Source organism: Eriocheir sinensis, chromosome 23 (genome assembly GCF_024679095.1).
Source record: "Eriocheir sinensis breed Jianghai 21 chromosome 23, ASM2467909v1, whole genome shotgun sequence".
In the NCBI taxonomy this organism is placed as follows: domain Eukaryota; kingdom Metazoa; phylum Arthropoda; class Malacostraca; order Decapoda; family Varunidae; genus Eriocheir; species Eriocheir sinensis.
This window is the reverse complement of record NC_066531.1, coordinates 16536209-16541853: the sequence shown is the minus strand read 5'-3', so window position 1 is coordinate 16541853 and position 5645 is coordinate 16536209. Positions and strand designations below refer to the sequence as shown.

The 5645-nt window shown below is 37.3% G+C and overlaps 1 long non-coding RNA gene across 1 annotated transcript; it reads left to right on the top strand.

Moving 5' to 3' along the window:
* Positions 1–861: 861 nt before the first annotated feature.
* On the top strand, positions 862–3851 carry LOC127002643 (uncharacterized). Its single transcript, XR_007756364.1, has 3 exons — positions 862–1153; positions 2070–2204; positions 3367–3851. It is a non-coding gene; the product is annotated as an uncharacterized LOC127002643 (long non-coding RNA).
* The last annotated feature ends 1794 nt before the right edge of the window (positions 3852–5645 follow it).

Here is a 5645-nt window from a genome sequence, read left to right as displayed (position 1 = left end):
TATATATATATATATATATATATTATATACTGTGCTAATTTAGTATGTTTGAATGTTTTTCAATCAATGCATCGCAATACAGGAAGAGGAAATACCTGGCACACAGACAAGTGGGATATTCCTGTACTCGATAAAATTTCTACCCCATCTACTTTAATCTAGTTTATCATTACAAATGCATATTTCTTTTTCAGGCATGTCTGTAGCGCAGGCTGCAAGATGTTACCAAGATCAAATAAATGTCAGTGCAAGTCTCGCTACTAAGGCCAATTCTGCCATAAATCCCTCCCATAGAGTCATCTATCACATACGGAACCTGTGGCTCAAAGCAAACCATGGCACTTTAGGAGGAGGAGATATGTTTGCTTCCATTGAGAACTACGCTGCTACTTCAAAAGCTTCCAAGATTGAATATAAAACTGAGGGGAGAAATTTGCAGTTGTGTTAGTCACTGAATTTATGGGCAGAATTCATGAAAAATGCAGAGAAGCTGGTGAAGTTGTGTTCGTCGACACTACAAGTCACTTAGATCAACTGAACACAGCAGTAACTCCTTTTCTGTGTGCTGGGCCAGCTGGAGCTCTTCCCCTTGAGTCATCTTCACATCTTCTCAGGATGAAGAAAGCTATACTGCAGGTATATATATATATATATATATATATATATATATATATATATATATATATATATATATATATATATATATATATATATATATATATATATATATATATTTTGCAATGAAGCATTTTCCCCTGTGGTTTCACATCCTATTGTTGGAATACGTAGGTATGGTAATATACCTTTCATTATATTTTTCAGGTTTTCAGTTACTGAGGAAGGTGCTCAGTGAGACTGCCTTTTTCCAACAAGGGCATCCAGCTTGTTTCATAACAGACAACAGTGACGCTGAGCGTAATGCCTTGAAGACTGTATGGCCAGAATCTCAGCGCTTTCTGTGCATATTCCACATCCTGCAGCAGGTCTGGAGGTGGCTGTGTGATGGTTCACATGGCATCAAGAAGGAAGATCGCCGAGTACTAATGACAGTGGCAAAGAATCTGGTATATGCTGATTCAGATGAAACATTTCAAGATGAATGGAATTGCTTTTGTCAGACCCCAGAAGCCCAAAAGTATAACCAGTACATGAGGTACAGTTACCTATGTATTGTAGATATGTGACCATTATTAATTTTAGATGAAATAAGATGGTCATTTTTAAGCTCAATTGTATTATATCTGTGGATGTTTGACAGTTTCCATTTAGCTAGTGAAGACTAACAGATTATGTATTAATCTTTCAATCTTTCAGATATAGGCTACCGTACAAGAGGAAAAAATACATACGTTGGTATGGTAACCAAACCATTCAAAGTATATTTAGTGAATGTATGATAAGATTTTCAATTTCATTCTGCCTATGCATGTGTGGTGGTGGCTGCTCTGTCTTTTCTGCGGTTTGCTGAAGTTTGATATGATTATTCTTGTAGTTGCCTACTCATGTTGGTGCACATCTTTATTATGAACAGCATGTTTATTTTGCACTTGGATATGTACACATGGTGTACGTTTAAAGATAATTTTAAAAATGCAGATGTACTGATGCGGATGTGGATTAATACTTTTAAAATTTAGTATGCGCTTTACGTTTGTTTTGGTGGCTGGCTTGCTTGTCTTTATCGTCCAGTTTGCTGAATGTTTTAATGCATCATATTATAAGATTCATTTTGACTTGCGTACATTCTTGACAGTTAAAATGTATAGTACAGATAACCATTCCTTGTTGGTGTATGTCATGTACAGACCCCTCCTCTAACAACATTTCGTCTGACACTATCAAAGTCCTTCCCACCTGTGATGAATGACAGGCCAAAAGTTTAAACTACCCTGCCCTTCTCTTAGTAACGATTCGCACCATGTATTTGTTTTGTCTTAATATAGCCACAATTGCCAGATATAGGAACGAAAATGCATTGGTGGAGGCATTGGAGGTGGCAGGGGACTGTACATAAGTAATGCACTGATAATATGTTATTTCAATGTAGTTAAAGTATATTGCATTTACAGGTATCTGGCAAAGCTGATAGAAAGGAAGGAAGAATGGAGTACTGTGTACAGGGCTGGATTTTTGCTACGTGGACACCACACAAATAATTTTGCAGAATCTACCATGTGCATCATTAAAGATATCATTCTCAACAGGTTAGTGTGCCATTTGTCATTATATATACCTCAGTCAAGCTATAAACGTCTAATAGGTCGATGAACGGGGTCGTTCATAGCGAATTCGTTCATAGTTAATACTGTATGCTATGGGAAAAAGGCTAATAGGTCAATCAGCCCTCTCCTAAACCTAACTTTCAGCCCTATTTTACCTGTTTTCCGGGAAAAAATGGGGTTAAACATGGAATACATTGTACACATAAAGAAAATGGTAAAGTGACCTCTGACACGTCATATAAAACATGTATTATATTCCTTATAATGTTTGTATATGCAGGAACCCATCGATGACTGACGAATTTCCAATGATGTACTTTTTCCAATAATCCTCCCCAGTGGCGTAGCCAGTGGGGGGGCCATAGGGGAGATTGCCCCCTAGGCAAATTTCTAGGAAAATTTTTTGAGACGTTGGAAGAGATTTTGACTTTGTATATTATTTGTCATAAAAATACAGATATCCCTATTGAAGAAAGGGAAGAAATACAGTTTTCCCCATACAAGATAGGGAAGAAATTCAGTTTTCACCTTAGAAGATAGAGAAGAAATACAGTTTTCCCCATACAAGATAGGGAAGAAATTCAGTTTTCACCTTAGAAGATAGAGAAGAAATACAGTTTTCCCCATACAAGATAGGGAAGAAATTCAGTTTTCACCTTAGAAGATAGAGAAGAAATACAGTTTTCCCCATACAAGATAGGGATTCAGGGAAGAAATTCAGTTTTCACCTTAGAAGATAGAGAAGAAATACAGTTTTCCCCATACAAGATAGGGAAGAAATTCAGTTTTCACCTTAGAAGATAGAGAAGAAATACAGTTTCCCCATAGCAGCAAGGTATTATATATTAAGCAAATTTGTGGTATTGTAACACTAAAGAAGTTCCTTACTAAACTACTAGTGCCTAATAGTAAAAAGTTACAAATTCAGTACACTGACATATAATTAAATTTTTATCACTGTGAAAAACAACTAAAAATAATGTTTTGCTATGCACATATTCTATAAATAATGTTCATCGATATTTAGCTAATAAAAAAACCTTTATAATATATAATATACGTATAATAATTGTGCACCAATGTGTAATATTTTATAAATCAGGACAAAAATTTATGCTATACATGTTTCTGGTTTGCCCTGCAGATGTAAAGCCTACAACACGACTCAACTGATCATGTTTATGAATGAAATATTTGATGAATATATGAAACAACGCCTCATTGATGTGTCTCTCTGTAGAAGGAAAGTAGTGAAGCCACCAACTGGGATTTCCATTAGTAAGGAAAGCATCACTAGGTATAATGAAGATCAGCATCAGTTCATAGTTAAAAGCCAGTCAAAGGAACAAATACAGTATACTGTAGATCTTAAAATTGGCTTGTGCGAGTGCAGTACTGGTATGACTGGTAAAGTTTGCAAACATCAGGCTGCTTGTTCAGAACAGTTCCTCTTGCAGTTACCTCAGATATTGGAAAATAGCCCAGAAAATAGGCACTGGCTTGCAAGTATTGCACTTGGAAATGAAAACGTACCACCCTTGGATTTCTTTGTTACCTTGAAAGAAAACTCTGAATCAGTAACAGGGGATGATCACTCACATACTGGAGGAAAACAAAAGTCTCATGGTGCAGCTCATGATGTAGATACTGTGGAAGTAGAGATGCCACCTACAAACATAAAGCCAGAAGTGGAATGTAATGAAACTGGAGACGTAAATTCTACCAAACCTACAGGTGCAGCAGTATTACAAGTAATAACAGAAATTAATGACACTATGCTCCACCTTGCTACTCAGTATGGAGATGAACAGACTCTTGAGGGAATGCAGAAACTGTTGTCAAGACTTAAATCTGTTCGAACATCAAATCAACTGAACAGCCTTCTTCACAGCACTGGTAGTTCTGCTATGCAGGGAGCTGGTCGTGGCAAAATACCTTGCCAGCCCACTTCTGTTGCACGACGCCAGGTGGGCATGCCACGAGGAGCTGCACCCATTGGAAAGGGTCGCAAACGAAAAGGCAGCCTTATTGAAAAGGCAATAAAAAGACAACGCAACCTAGCACTAAACATATCTCTCAATCAGCCTAATGCGAAGAGTCATGGTTCTGGCCATTAAGTATCCTAACTCATGTACATCTTTTTCCAACTAACCATTCATTTTTTTCTCAATGTGTCCAAACCAGTTCAAAACATTGCTTATCCATAGCACAGTTTCCGGATAAGTAGACTACCCTTTGTTGTCCTATAAATATGTTATGTTATGTTATCATTACCTGGAATCTCTTAGCAAGTGGTACACTCACACTAGCTACAATGCGTGCTGAACTTCACCACCTATATATCCTCTTCTCTCAAATAAGATCAATTTACTTTAACTTTCAATATCACTCTTGTACACACCCTATTAAATTAATTCACCACATTTTTAATCTTAAGTTCCCTTTTACTGTCAGCAAGCAAGACAGTGTCATCTGCAAACATCCAATCACAGGCTAATCAGCAAAATGCAACCTCAATCTTGCTCCAATATTCCCAACCTTGGCTTTATTTTCCCTCATAAAATCATCCGTAAAGATATTGATATGCTATGGCGACATCACATCCCTGTCTCACCTCCACCCTCACATATGAATACGCTCCTCTATGAAATGCCTTTTTTTTCCCTCCATTACCTAACTGTCCTCCTACACCATATATTCCTAGAACTTTCCATAGATCTTCCTTATCTTCTCCTATCATATGTCTTCTTAAGATTCATACAGGCTGCATATAGTTTCCTACCTCTTCCTAGATACTATTCAACTATCATCTTAATTGTAAATATTTCATTCATGCAGTCCTTCCCTTTCCTGAAACCTCCTTGCTCCTTACTAACCTTCTCTGTTATTTCCATCAGCCTTTCAGTCAATATTCTCCCATAAACTTTTCCTGGATCACTGAGCATCCTAATCCTTTTATTGCTATTGCACTCACTTTTACTCTTGAGAGGGGACAGTTAGTGTCTTCATCCACTTCTCTTGCACTTAATGGTCCACAAGCAAGTTTACATATCAATAGCATACACTCTACCACTACATCTCCATACTTAAACATTTATGGGGTTAATCCATCCATACTTACAGTTTTACAACTTGTAACATATAGTATCCTGCTTTCTCTTCTGTTCGTTTTTCTCTCTCTCCACACAAGCTCGCATTTTGCCTGCTCCCATACCCACCATACTCGTACTTTCTACAGTAACATCTCCAACTGTGTTCACACTCATTAGATGTTGAAAATTATTCTGTCATACCACAGTGACCTCGCCTTAGCTTACCACCAAACTCTCTCTCTCTCTCTCTCTCTCTCTCTCTCTCTCTCTCTCTCTCTCTCTCTCTCTCTCTCTCTCTCTCTCTCTCTCTTATTATTATTATTATTTTCTT